Source organism: Lathyrus oleraceus, chromosome 7 (assembly GCF_024323335.1).
Source record: "Lathyrus oleraceus cultivar Zhongwan6 chromosome 7, CAAS_Psat_ZW6_1.0, whole genome shotgun sequence".
Taxonomy (NCBI): Eukaryota; Viridiplantae; Streptophyta; class Magnoliopsida; order Fabales; family Fabaceae; genus Lathyrus; species Lathyrus oleraceus.
The window spans coordinates 532,430,628-532,446,504 of record NC_066585.1 but is presented as its reverse complement, the minus strand read 5'-3'; the positions used below and the strand labels follow the sequence as shown (position 1 = coordinate 532,446,504).

At 31.3% G+C, this 15,877-nt stretch overlaps 2 long non-coding RNA genes across 2 annotated transcripts; one reads left to right on the top strand and one right to left on the bottom strand.

The window, feature by feature from the left end:
* Window positions 1-288: 288 nt before the first annotated feature.
* On the bottom strand, window positions 289-6,661 carry LOC127105119 (uncharacterized). The gene is made up of 2 exons (XR_007794907.1): window positions 6,107-6,661; window positions 289-2,918 (listed from the first exon to the last, which is right to left on the bottom strand). It is a non-coding gene; the product is annotated as an uncharacterized LOC127105119 (long non-coding RNA).
* LOC127105118 (uncharacterized) lies at window positions 5,112-7,252 on the top strand. Its single transcript, XR_007794906.1, has 2 exons — window positions 5,112-6,159; window positions 7,030-7,252. It is a non-coding gene; the product is annotated as an uncharacterized LOC127105118 (long non-coding RNA).
* The last annotated feature ends 8,625 nt before the right edge of the window (window positions 7,253-15,877 follow it).

Below are 15,877 nucleotides of genomic sequence, written 5' to 3'. Positions count from 1 at the left end.
GAAATTTTGAAATAAATCTCATAGAATTAGGTTATTTTATTTATGTATTTTTGTTTAATTTTCTATTCTAGAGTAATCAATTTCTTCAATATTATTCTCCAGCTAATTCTGTTTATCAGTCAGTGGTAATGTGCTAAAATCCATTCAATGAAAAATTGCATAATTTGTATTATGATCCATTCTTCTTCTTCTCATTAGTTATTTAGCTTCATTTCATCATAACAATTCATTGACTCCTTTACTTTTTTTAACAGATTTTCATGTCAATACTAAATTTTCACAAGTATGAAGCTCGAGTTATGCCTTTTGGATGGCTGCTCTTTATGTTCCTTTCTGTTCATATGTGATTGCACATAGTTATTTATGAGAGTAGTATGTTTTCCAATAGAATGAATCTGCTGGAAAAACACAAAATTTTCTATTGTGCATGTAATCTTAAGTAGTATTAAGGCACAAAGTTGAGACCACTAATTTCACAGACTCTGTTATAATGATTCAAATTGTTTTGTTTTAACAGTTCTGAAAATGTGTGCTAGAAATAGAATCAATATAGCTTAGTTTTTGGTGCTTATCAGCTGAATGCACTCTAGCACTTTATTTTTCTGCACCTCTTCCTATAAATTTTATTTCTGCAGAATAAAATAAAAACGTTACTTTATCAGAATTAGACTTTCATAGCTTATTTTTGTTGGTTGCATTATCACATACTGAAAAATAGACGGGAGAAGGTGTAGCGTCAATGATTATATTTATATTGTTTTCTTATAGTTGAAAGAGTAAGTTGCGGGCAATAGATTAGATTGTTGCTAAATATTTACAATAAGAGTAAGCTTGTGGTACGTATCAAGCCATACATTGGCGTCGGATATGCGTCAGACACCGATACTTGACTATTTTGGAGTATCAGGGCTTCCTAGAGTCCAAGAGACTTGGTAGATGCGGATTATATCCTTAAACTGACATTTCTCTAAAGCTTAAATACAAAAATCAATTATAATTTTATTGAATGGATCAGGTAAAATTCAACTACATTTAAAAGCTACAACTAAAAGCTTTATTGAATAACTGCCTTCAATTCATATGTGTATGAGTTAAAAGCTTTATTCAATAATGCTTTTAATTCATATGTGTATAAGTATTCAATAATGCTTTTAATTCATATGTGTATAAGTAAAACAGCCTCTAGTTTAATTGAACCGCAAGCAAAATGTAATTTATGTGTATCTAGTTTTAGAACGATTTGCTCTTGTCATCTGTAGGTAAGTTTATTTGTCATTTATATTATAATGATTTATAATGAGATGCTTGTTTCATTTGTATTATGTCCTTTGTGTGAGGATATATTTTACTGGATAATCAAACTCTGGGATGATTGACATATAGATAGATACTTGTTTCATTTGCTATAAATTTTAGAGAGATTGGAAGTATTAGAAAATGTGAGTTCTATTAGAAATGAGGAAACTACTGTTTTTAATTTACTACTTTTGTATTTTGAGAGCAGCTAAGTGGCTTCTGAAAGGTTAGTAATACAGCCATTAAAGCAATGCAAGAGAGCAAATCGGCTAGAAGCAACAATAGCAACGAGGTGGATTCATTGAATGATGTGATACTTTTGGTTGAGGAGTACTATCAGCTTACCAACACAAGCTCATGAAGGCGGAAGAGGAAGCCAATGTGAGAGTTTCAAGTGCAAATTCTGAATGGTAAATTAGAACACAAGCCATAATGGTAAACATGACCAAGCCCATAGTGAAACTATTCCTGCACATTATTTTTCAAGTCTAGAGTTTCATGTTATGCCAACAATGTAACTAGATCGTCGCCAGATGCGAAAAGTTGAAACAATGAAAATGCTATGATGAAAAGATTTTGCATTATGGTTTTTGACCTTTCTACAAAGTCCATCGAATATTTTTGCTCAATTTCATTTTATAATGACTGCTAAGTACAATTTATTTTATTTTATTTGTAGGCTACTTAAAGGGAAGAACTGCAGGTACTGCCTCTGAATTTTTAAAGCAATGTGCCATTGGTTAGTGTAGAAATATTAGTGCATCTTGTAGTTTTACTGTGAAATTGTTGCAGCAACATCTGAAGCCATATAGTTAGGAAACATAAAAGTTTTGAACAATATTTTTTTGCGTTTTATTATTATTTGCAGATTAGTTAGAAAATATTTTGCTTGATAATTTTCCGTCCTATGCTATGACAAATATGAAAACTAATCCACATCAAAACTGCAACTAAATTTTTTTACTAGGTGCAAATTTTTGTATATATACAAAGTAGTTATTAGGCTTATCACTAGGTTCAACCAGATTAACATATATAATCCAGTCAATTCTTAAACTAGGAAAGACAAAGAAGTGCAAAATCCAAAATATAGAAGAGCGAGAGCTATAACATTGAACTATTGAATTTAGTAATCAGTACCTCCACCTCAAAATTTTATACATCTTCCCTTCATGCTGTTCAAGCTGAAAATCAAGTTGTGGGATGATCTTGTAAAGCATCACATCTACATGTTTGGAATACCACAACCTCCATTTCTTCACAGGTTCATCTAGGGTCCTGAGAATCTATAGGGGTTTTGCAACTGTGTACCAAATACAAATCTTGGAAGCCCTCTCTTAACTTTTTTTATTTTTTATCTTTTCCATTTGAGGTGCACATCCCCATATACCTTTTTCAATTAGGGGCTTCTTCAGCTTCACTCGGTACTCCCTTGGTTTGGCTCATTTACTCTGGACGAGGATGATTTCTTGAGACGCTTTCTCTTGGTGAAACACCTCACCTCCGTAACTTATTCTGCTTTTTGCTATATTACCAATGATTCTCCTTAGTACTGTCAGGCTTCATATCCAAAGTACTGGTCTAAGACCCATTTTAACTGGAGTGTTGGCTCCTATTGTTCCCTGTCAAGTTCTCTTTTTTCATATGAGGTAACAATGAAAGAGGAAATTCAATCTTGGTTTTAAGTACTTGGCTATGAGGACGATTTCGGTCCCCATGAGATGCCTCCTACTGAAGTGAGGAAAAAGTGGATTGATGTTCATGTTATCTTAAGTGAAATTAATCTTGAGGAGAGGAGGAAATTTTTTTGTGAGATTTAAGTCTTCATTCTTTTTGTACATGCATGGTTGTGTTTTGCAGATAGAATGGATATAATAAGCAAGTTGAAGACGTTTCGCATCCCTGCCAATGCCTAAAGCATCCATGAGGCAGTGATGTTGATACTTTTGTCTTTTCCCCCACTCCTTAGGCGACCCCTGTTTCTTCTCCTACCTCTATTATAGAAGCTCATGCTTCTGTATGTGAGGTGGATCTCATGGACGCTACAACCACTTTAACAGTAGAGGAATCATTATCGCCTTCGACTTCAACCAAAAGGGCTCGGGATAGAGGACAAAAATCTCCCTAGGGTGAGACTTTTCCAAAAAAGAATCGCGTCGCTAAGGATGATGCTTAAGAGGAGGTGACTCCTTTTGTAAAGATGCCTAATATTTTCTCTGCTATGCTCTGATATTGTCTCTATCGCATCTCGAAAAATACAATCCTTTGCGATGGTCACGGAAAAAATGATTTGAACTGAGTCGCCACTGAACTTTATTTATTCCAAAAGAGGAAAGGTAAAATATTGATAAAATTCTTAAAAATAGAAGACGGTCTTTGCAACCAAATTCAGGTTCGGGAGTCGATTATGTAAGGGGAAGGTATTAGCATTCCTCACGGCCGTTGTATTCAACGGGAACCTTTTAGTTAGACTTACAATTGAATGTTAGCTTATGTTAATTGTGTTCTTCAAGTAATCAAAAGTGCAAAAAGAAAAGGGGTCGCAAAAATGTTTTTATTAAGGTGCTTGACAAGATTGCGGGTCTCGCTCCTTCGTATCCTTGGATACAATGAGGAACTCAAGGCTTTGTAGTTTGGGGGAAGGCTATGGTTTTCTCGTTTGTGTTTTTAATGAAAAAGTGTTTAGATCATGTTCTAGGATTAAATATTGTCTTGTCTACTCTCAGTGGAGGCTTAAGCACTAGTTTGTATGCGCATTGGAAGGGACAAAAAATATTCTTTTGAAAAGGTTTTCGATCGCATGATGGTGAGAAATAGTAGGTTTGATTGGCTAAGTGTTTTTTTGGATGGCAATTGCTCGAATGGTCGAGTAAGGGAACTTGCATCTAAACAATCAAGAAGAGGAATCAAAGGCTCTAGACCATATACTTTTGCATCCTTAATTGTAAAAGGATTTAGGTAGTTGTTATTATTTTGGATGAAATACGAACATTCGAATGGCTGAGTAAGGCAACTTGTATCCAAATATTCAGGAAAGGGAATAAAAGGCTCTAGACCATTTTCTTTTGTCGTCCAAGTTATTACGAAAAAAGGTCGCTTAAGTTTTTGTTATGAAAGAAAGCTTAGAAGTTTTTAATGGATGACGATTGTTCAAATGGTCGAGTAATGAAACTTGTATCCAAACAATTGAGGAGAGGAATCGAAGGCTCGAGACCATCTCCCTTTTCATCCTTAATGAAAGAGTTTAGATTTTGTCAACGTATTTTAGATAAATAACGAGTACTCGAATGACCGAGTAAGGTAACTCGTATCCAATTATTCAGGGAAGGGAATAGAATGCTCTAGACCACTTCCATTTTCGTCTAAGTTATTGTGAAAATGAGTTTGATTTGAAATAGATTAGAAGTTTTTAAAGGGATGACAATTGTTTGACTAGTTGAGTAACAAAACTCGTACCTAAACAATTAAGGAGAGGAATCGAAGGCTCGAGACCATCTCCTTTTCATCTCTAATTGAAATGGTGTTTAATAAATGATTAAGTATTTTAATTTGATTTGAATAAGATATTCGATGTCAATCGAGGTTTTAATTTGCGCTTGAAACAGAACGCAGGTACAATTTGAGGAAATTCACTTGGCGTTGGACCAAGGTTTTGAGAAAAGTCCATTTGACGTTGGACTAAGATTTTTTTTTAAGAAAAAATCATTTTTATATTAACATTATCATTCATTTTAATTTCTAATTAAACAAATAATAAAAAATCAAAATATAATAACAAAACAAATATGATTCTAAGCAAGAATGAGATGCATGATCATGATAATTAAACAAGACAAATAATTAATTAAATTGTATTTTGATTAAGTATTTAGGTTTATTAGTTTTAATTATTTTAATTAACTAGTGAAAAGTTAATCTCATTATTTGATTAAATTAATTAAAATTTAATTATCCTAATTAAATAATTAAAAATCAATCGTAATTAATTACTCAAAATAATAGTAACAAAAGATAATAAATGATAATAGAATAAAATAGAAAATTGAATGGATAAAAAGCAAAATAGATGGGGTGTGCTAATTGAAATAGGGCCAAGAGGATCCATAAAGGCCCATGGGCGCTAGATCCGCTGAAGGGGGGAAAGAGGGAGTCAACTCCATTGAATCAACCTCCCTCGTATGATCAGAATACTAGGTCAGACTCACATGATCAAAGGGGTAATGGTGAAAGTACACTATGAATACCCTAGGAGCACGTGTAGGGAACTACTAAGGGGAAAACAACCTGCAACCAAAATAATGCATAAATGGCTAGAAGGGGAGCCGTCATCCAGGCCACACATCCACCAAGGAGGGACGACTGATGATGGTTTTGAAGGAATCTCAAAAGAGACTCCACCTCATAAACCAAACACCCTCAGTCCATAAACTCCTTTTCTCTCTTCTCTCTCTCTCTACACACACAAACCCAGATAAACACAACTAAAAACAAAAACCATAGAAAAACAAAATCTTCCAAGGAGGCACCTCAAGAACAGGACGACAACGATGGAGAACATCGCAGAGGCGTCACCGTCCTCTTACCCAAAACTTCAAAAAATTAAAACCCCACCTAAACAACCAAGGTTAAACAAGAATCTACCAACCGTTTTCAAAAGTAACCAACCAAACTCATAGATCGGGGTTCACATGACACAAATCCTAACTTGTTCAAACAACACCAAATCAACAATATCAAATGGGAAATCAGCCATTCACACAAACATCATCAAAAAAAGGCAAAAATGACGAGAAGTGTAACAAAAAACGACCTTGTCGAAGACTTAAAATCCGGCGAGAAACTCTGGTGCAAGAAATACCTCAGGTACGTAAATTCTTTATATCCTCGTTCTTCTTTATTTCCTGCTCGCCTTGACTCCTTCTTCTACTCTCTTCTGAATGTTATGTGTTTAAATATTGACTTTTTTTATGAAATGAGGGGTCTTAGCTCAGCCCTAATCAAACTTCAATATGAAGTTTAGAGAGCCTTTCTTAGAGTATGAGCTTTGAGTGAGGGGTCAGTTTTGAATTCTGCAGAGTTTTAGTGTTTTTTTGTTCATCAAAATGAGTGAAGGAGAGGCACTGTTTTATAGGGGAATTAGTGGGGGTTTGGATTGGTGAAATACGTGTGTAAGAAAAGGATCAAGCATGTGAAGGTATGATGGAAATCGTGTGACTTTAGATATTTTCTGATTTTGGTTAATCAAGCGTGTGATGGAGAGAAATTGTGAGTGATTATGGTGAGCTGGAATTGAGAGGTGGAAGGTGAGAATATCTCTTCCTGATTTTGTGGAAAGGATCCTTATTTGAAAGATTGTGTGGATTATTTTGAATGAATTTTTCTTTTGCTCTTGATGATTTCCAAAATGATGTATAAATGTATGTGTAAATGTGACTAGTGGTGGTCCCAACTTCTTGCCCTATGATCATGTATGGTATGGTTGTTGATGCATTCCAGCTTACTTATGTGAATGATTCCATTTGATTTTCTTCTTTTGATGTCATGTTGCTTATGATATGATGATGTTTACGATCCTATTGCATTCTTCATTTTTGTTTGGATGAATTATGATGGATATGTATTGATGATGATATTGTGTGATGCCTTTCACTTCATCAATTCCATGTTGGTTTTGTTTGACTCATTTGGATCATGTAATGCGGGGTACCTGGACTGTGTTGTGATGGTACGAAGATAATAGATGGCGCATGATTATGGATGTTGCAGTAAGGTGAAAATGTTAACATGTTGAAGGAAACTGTGTGGGCCAACTTGGAGTCCCTTTTTTTTTTCTCTCTTTTTTGTTGTTGTTTTATACCATGTAAAAAATGTAAAATCAAACTTCTTTGTGTATTTGTACTTTTCAAAAGATGATGTAATATATGTTTATGAGAAAATGTTCTTTTTTTGTGTTTTATATTTTTGATCAATATGATGTAAAAGTAACTTATTTTAACTTGGCATTGATCCTTTTATAATATGAATCATAGTACATTTCATTATTATTAAATCAAGTAGAAGTCAAATTAAAACAAGTTTCAAATAAAAGAACAAAGCAAAATGCAATGGATTACTAAAAAACAATATCAAATAGTCCACCCTCTTGACTTTTACCTCTAAGCCCAAGCCAATGAGTTATTATTTAAAAAAAGAAAAAGAAAATAAGGGTCAATGAATTAATGCCAATGAAGGACTTAAGCAAAACACAAAAGAGTAAAACTTTTGACCATTTAACTACATGCATATGAATGACCTTGATTGATGAAAGTTTATGAAATGGTCATGTTGATGCAGATGAACATGAACTAAAGAATGCAAAGTGCAAATTAAAGTAGGATAATTTTGGGGTATGAAAGTGTCGAAAGAGTCATTTATTACCTCAGTCGAGTAAAAAAGTTGTGTCTATGTTTGTATTTCTCATGTACTAAATTGAAATATTATATAAAGCCTACAAATATTTTTGTTTAATCCCATTTTGATGTTATTAAGCATATGCTCTCAAAACCTATTTTACACAATCGGATTGGGAAATGAGGTTTGACTTTAACTAAATATTCTCTAACTTATGCGCCTTTAAGGGTTATGAAAGGACAAGTTGTTGCTGATTTTATTATTGATCATGCAATAATCAAAATAACACAAGGCTTTGTTGGTATAAAACCTCATAAATTATACTTCGATGGTTCCAGACATAAAAATGGAACTAATATTGGAATTTTGATAATTTCCCCTAAATAAATTCAAACGAAGTTCAAAATTAAAATTAAAGGTTGTTGCTCCAATAATGAAGTTGAGTATGAAGCCTTAATTGCAGACCTTAAGATTCTTTTATACTTAGGGGTAAAAGGAGTCGAAATTAGAGGTAGCTCAGAGTTGGCTGTGGAGCAACTTATGAAAGATAAAAGTGCATCAAGGTGAATCTATTGATGTACTTTGTGAAGGTTAATTCGTTGTTAAGAAGATTTGATGAAGTCAACATTAAACAAGTCCCTCAAGTCAAAACCAAGAAGCTAATGATTTTGCACAAATTGCTTCAGGATATAGAGTTTCTAAGGAGAAATTAGCAGAGTTAATTAAAGTAAAGGAAAAGATAATTTCGACCAATCCTTTCCCCTTAGAATTTTCAAAGTCAAAACTGGTGGGGTAAATGGGTTGGAAGGATTAAAAAATTATGTCGGAAAATTTTAAAATTTTTGCCATTGACAATCTGTCTAATAATGATTCGCAAAAATCAAATGTTGATTTTTTGGAAAATCCATCAGGAATAACATATTGAAAAATAAAATACAAGACTTTAAGTTATGTTATTATTGAGAATGAGTTGTTTAAAAAGACTCTTAAGGGAATCTTACTGAAATGCCTTAATGAGAAAGAAACTTATCTGGAAATTTTTTATGCCCATAGTGGATCATGTGATGCTCATCAAGAAGGTCACAAGATGAAGTGGCTTTTATTTCGACAAGGATTGTATTGGTCAAATATGCTGAAAGACGGTATTGGAATCTCCAAAGGTTTCCAGAAATGTCAGAAACATGAAGGTATTTAACATGTTCCTACAAGTGAGTTTCACTCAATTGTCAAGCCTTGATCCATTAGACGTTGGCCTTTAGATTTAATTGGTGAAATTCGACCTGCATCATCCAAAAGTCATATGTACATTTTGGTTGGTATTGATTATTTTACCAAGTGGGTAGAGGTTGTTCTTTTAATCAAGGTTGATCACGAAGTAGTAATTAACTTAATTCAAAGTCACATTATTTATATGTTTGGAATACCTAAAACCTTGACCACTGAACAAGATACCATTTTTACTAGTCGGAAGATGGTTGGATTTTCTTCAGACTCAGGAATTAAACTATTAACATCTACCCCCTATTATGCTAAGGAAAATGGCCAAGTCAAAGAAGCCAACAAAATTATAATAAGCATAATTAAAAGACACGTGGGTTAGAAGCCAATAAATTTCCATAAGACTTTAGACCAAATATTATGAGCTTGTCGAAATTCCCCCAAAGAGGCAACTAAATCTACTCCATTTCGACTAACATCTGGTTATGATGCAGTTTTTCCTGTCGATTTTTTTTTTACAATCAACTAGAATTCAAAGATAAGTTGAACTTCCTTTTGACCATTATTGGAATATGATGTTGGACGAATTAGTTGATTTAGATGATGGAATATTAGCCTCTCTGAACATTCTCATAAGACCAAAATAATGAATAGATAAGGCTTACAATAGGAAAGTTAAGTCGAAAACTTTTACAACGGGTGATTACATTTGGAAAGTTATTTTACCCGTGGATCAAAAATATAGGACTTTAGGTGAACGATCACCAAATTGGGAAGACTCGTTTCGAATTAGACAAGTATCTTCAAATAATGCCTATGAAATTGAAGAGTTGGTCCCTAAAGGTCAAATTCTAAGAATAAATGGTAAGTACTTGAAAAAGTATAAGCCTATGCTGTAGAAAATTCAAATAGTGGAAGAATAATACATATGAAATAAAGATGTCAAAATCAAATTATAATTGAAAGGTGCCAAATGGGAAATTGTCATTCACAATACAATAGGAAATCCAAATCAAAAACTTAAAGTGGAAATTTAACCTTAATTATTTCAAGATGTTGCTTTGCAAATCTTATTTTGGTGTTGTTTGTTGAATCTTCGGTCTTTAGTTTTTGAACTTCCTCATCCAACGCATAAGTGGCTTCAACATATTGAAGACCAAGGGTGATTTTTTAAACCAAATTTTCTTCTATAGGAGCCAATCTTGAGGTTTCAATCTTAGTTTTATTTTGTTTCACTTCCTCAATCTTTCGTTGTAGCTCATCCACCTGCTTCGTCCTGTTTCAAATATTTTTAGTGCAAATGGCTACCTGATCCTTCCCTTCTTTGGCACGTGCCTCAAATTCATTAACTCGGCCTTGAGATTGAGTAACTAAGGCCCATTGCTGAGACATGACATAAGTCTCTCATTTGAGATTGTTGGCAAACTCTTTCTTCATCCTAATGGTCCGAGTAGTTTGATCAAGGAATGACTCAAACTCAAGGATAAAACTGATAATGGAATCATGTAGACCTGATTGTTAGGTTGTTTCAATAAAGTCTTGATATCATAGACAATAACTTGGCCGTATTCAATGGTCTAAAATAGATCCACATCGAAAAACTTCATTTTGAGTTGTTGAACCAACACAACACAATAGTTCCCAGAAGCCTCATTGCATGAACTAGTTGAAGAGCTTGGAGATTTTTCAACTGAAATACCTCGACTTCTTATGAACATTTTCAAAGCTTTTATGGGGCTTCTCTCTTTTATAGCCTTCAAATACCTCAGTTGACTTTTTGAAATAAAACCAAACCAAACCTATACGATTTAGGTTGGTTCGATTTGTTCGTTTTTTTAATTGTATTTAACTATACATACATATATATAGATGACAATATAATTTTGTGTTTATTCATTCATACATTAGCATATAGTATGAATTAGGTCTTCCAATTTTATGGTATGTTTAAAGGACAATATACATGAAATTGCACCCTAAACAAGTGCATGCATGTAACTATGCTAGAATGGTAACACTATAATTTATTTTTGATATATATATATATATATATAATATATAAGATATATATATATATATATATATAATATATATAAGATATATATATATATAATATATATATATATATATATATAATATATATATATATATAAAGGAATAAGTAATGTAAATTAAACATTTTTTAATTTTATCCTAACAATGTCAACAAATTACAAATAAAACAAAAGTAAATATATAATAATTTTATTTTAAATAAAAATAATAGTATTTATAAATAAATAATATATATATTTCTTGATATATAATTAAAATAAATATTATAAAAAGAATACAATAAAATTTGTACATAGTGCTTGTCAATTTCTCATATATATATATATATATATATATATATATATATATATATAATATATATATATATATATATATATATATATATATAGATATATATATATATATATATATAGAGATAGAGAGAGAGAGAGAGAGAGAGAGAGGAGAGAGAGAGAGAGAAGAGCGAGAGGAGAGAGAGAGAGAGAGAGAGAGGAGAGAGAGAGAGAGAGAGAGAGAGAGGAGAGAGAGAGAGAGAGAGAGAGAGAGAGAGAGAGAGAGAGACGAGAGAGAGAGAGGAGAGCGAGAGAGAAGAGAGAGAGAGAGAGAGAGAGAAGAGAGAGAGCGAGAGAGAGAGAGAGAGAGAGGAGAGGAGAGAGGAGGGAGAGAGGAGACGAGAGAGAGAGAGATTACTATACACTGTCAATGTAAAAAGTTTACACCGTCGATTCATCACCATCATCCGTTTGTATTACTTTATAAATTAAAATAAAAGTCAAATTTCTTTTAATATCTGACGTCTATGATTAACTGACGGTGTAAAATCCTTTTACACTGTCAATGTATTTCAATTATATATATATATATATATATATATATATATATATATATATATATATATATATATATATATATATATATATATATATATATATTATATTGTAAATATATTACTATTCAGTTTGTTTCGATTCGATTTGTAAAATATAAACTACAGATCAAATTAAACTGAATCGAACCGTGTGGTTCTATTAAAAAATGAATTAAACTCATCCAAATCAAATACGGATTTTTATAATTTTTAATGTAGTTCAATTCGATTAAACAATTTTTTATTTGATTGATTCTTTTTTGAACACCCTCCTCTTTGCATAAATATTAAAATTTTACCCACACCAAAATGTTGGTGTAGGATACCGGTATATTTTGAAAGTTAATTAGTAGCCTATCCATATTCTATATCCCTAATGAACCACTTTGAATGTGTTCCTCTTATGACTTATTATGACTTATGCACATCGTTTAGAATATGAGTTGGTAGTTGAAGATAAATTGTAATCAACCTGATCGTAAAGAAAGAAAGTGCAAAGAGAATAAAACGAAAAAAGTAACTATATCAAAAATATGTGTATTTATAAAATGATACAGATGCCATTTCATTAAATATAAAAAAAGAATAAAAATGTGAATTTCATTAAAATCAACAAAACTAAAAAATATCAAAATAAAGAGAATTAAAATAAAAAATATATTAAGTAACAATCAAATGATTTTTTGAATTTAATTAAATAAAAATATTACATTTTCAACTAAAAAATAACACTTTTATGCATTTATATTTTTAAAATTGTAAAAGAAGAGTTAATAAATAAAAACAAGATAAAAAATCAATCACATATTATATAATTATTAACTATCATACAATAAAGACTATTATTATCTATTTGTTTGTTAATCATCTATTTCTTTGAAAAGAAATAGTTTTTAGTGGGTTTCCCACTTTTTTCCATGAGTTCTTTCATGTTTGAATGTCTTTTAATAAAAAAAATACATTCGAAACTTGTATTTTCTCTTCTTTATTTTTCTTTTTCTTTTCTAAAATGTTGTATGCTTTTAAGGACAATATTGTCGAAATAAAAACAAAGTCGTTTGAATTTATTTTTGATAAAATGATTGATTTTACTTTTTTTTATAAATTACATTAAGTCTCATAATTTTTCTTATTATAAACTAAAATCAATTTTTACTCTAAAAACTAATCCTCCCAAATCATAATAAAAAACAAATGAGTACTCTAGACAAAAAATAATTTAAAATATATATAATAATAACATCCATTCAATAATATTTGTTTAATCATATAATACATATAATTGATAATTTTTCTATTTTAGTATTAATCAATATTATTATTTTTTATAAATTTATTACTCATATATAATGTAAATGTGTAAAAATATATGTAATTCATTAAATTAAAAATTTTATTTTTGTGTTAAAAAAATATTTATATTTTGGAAAAAAAATATTTATATTTTGGAAAAAAAATAATTTGATGAATACTTATTTTCTTTTCTTTTTATCGTATTTAATTTTTTTTTTATATAAATTGGATATTCATTGTGTGCGACTTGTCGAGATTAATCTTTTGTAGGACTATAGTAGATTGATATTTTTTCTTAGGAAATATAACTCTATTGCATTTCTTGGATTGGATTCGAATTCAATACATGTACTTAAATTGGAAGAGATCCCGCCATCTTTCATATTATATATAATTTTATCCAATGAAATTTATAGAACATTGTCTTGTGCATTTAGTGGGTGAAATACGATATAACATACTAAAATAAAATGCGATAAAACTCTAGTATACTATATGCCATGTATATCCCAATATATCATAAATTCATAGAGTAATATTAAGAAGGATTGAGAAATTAGCTTTGTTAGAGTAATTATATTGTATTTATTGTTAATTCTATATCAAAAATTTCAAGAGTATTTGAGACGTTTAAAACTACTATTCAATCTTGTTGAAAGAGAATTATCAATATGAAACCAAAGAAAGTGAGAATTATATTGTATCAAAGTCAATGCATTTATGTTTTTCTTCTAATCCTAGCAAGTAATCAAACCCGTATTATGTCGACCAACTGTGGTATGAATGACTATATATCAAATTATACGTTGTTGAATCGCCACAAGAGTGTGAGATACTTAATATATATATAATATATATATATATATAAGATATATATATATATATATATATATATAATATATATATATATATATATATATATATATATATATATATATATATATATATATATATATATATATATATATATATTATATATATATATATGCATAAAACATGGGTTTTAGTCTTTTTTTTATTTAATTAAATTTTTAATCTTTTAATTAACAAAAAATCGGAGATGTGTCATCAATGTGTAAAATAATTTTACACGGATATTTTAAAAACAATGTATATTTCGTTGTAGTTATATATTTATAACTACAACGAAATTTTTAATCTTTTAATTAGAATTTTTTTTTTTAATAACCAGATTTTTTAAAAAAAATTTAAAAATACCCATTTTTTCAAAAAAATTACAAAAATGGACAATTTTTGCCCTAATTTTGTACGTAGGCGCCACTGGGAGTGGCGCCTACCCTTAAATTTTTTTTTTTTTTTTAAAATATGTTTTTTTTTTTTTTTTTTTTTAAAATATGTTTTTTTTTTTTTTTTCTAAATATGTTTTTTTTAAAATTTTTTTTAGTTTATGAATTTATATTTTTTATAAATTATATTAATTTATATTAACATATATATATAAATAAAATTATTTACAAGATATATATTGTTAACTGTTGTAATTTCTTAGATTTTAATGGTTGTTTGTCATGTTGTTGTTGTATTTGTTATTGTTCTAGTACTTGTTCTTGTTTTAGTACTTGTTTTTGTTCCAGTATTTGTTTTTGTTTTAGTAATTGGTGTTGTAATGTTAGATGTTTGTGTTTGTTGTTCAAGTGTCATCTTCTATTTGGAATAAAAAGTAAACTTTAATGATAAATAGCATTGGTACACAGATTTATGAATATGAAAACTAAGTTGTGGAACTAGATCCACGATATGGACATTTGTTCTTATTATGCCCTAGTTGTCTACATATGCTACACTTCCTCTGCATTTTCTCTGCGACGTCCATTTCAGTTCTAATGCGCCTGCTATTTGGGCGACCACTTTTATTCCGCCGCATCGATTCGTTGTGCCAAACAATTTCCCCGTCATACTCTGGCCAATACGCCTCCAATGCTACCACCGGAAAGGGATTGTCGTATACATTGAGCAATGTTGCAACTTTGTAGATCGGAGACACTAGCGATAATGCATCGAAGTGGCTGTGTGAACACGCTGCAATGACATGGGAACAAGGCATACGATAGGCCTGAAATTGACCACAGTCGCACCAACGGTCTGGTATTAGGACCCTATACTCTTGTCTGGGCAGCCCTTGGTTATGGTCAATTGTTTCCTTGACACTAAAAGTGTGGCCATGGCGGTCGAATTCGGTAACCCGATGGCTGCTGGCTTTGGCAGATTCCTGCCTCATAAACTTCATGCAGGCATCACTATATACTTGACTCGTCTGCAACACTTCATGCCAGCGCCTGCCTCTTGTTACGAACAACGTTGCCATCCGAAAATAGGTCGCACTCACCAATGCGGTTATCGGGAGGTTACGTATGCCCTTAAACACGCCGTTCATTGATTCCACAAGATTTGTTGTCATGTGGCCCCACCTTACCCCATCGTCGTATGATCTAGTCCACTTCGCTCTGTCGATATTATCGATCCACCTCCCTTAAACACTATTTCCCGGCGGTAGTATTGGAATCCAGGTTGGTTTAATGCATACCCCGCGTTTATCAAATGTTGCTTCAAGAAGTTATCCTTGAACTCCCGCATAAAATTTTGAGCAATATGCCTGATGCAGTAGACATGGGTAGACGGGGGGTCATGCCAACCATTTGCTGGATTATTATATGCACTGTCTATTGAAGCGTGCCTGTCAGAAATAACACAGATGCCAGCTTGTGGAGTCACGTGCGTTCGGAGATTCTTAAGGAA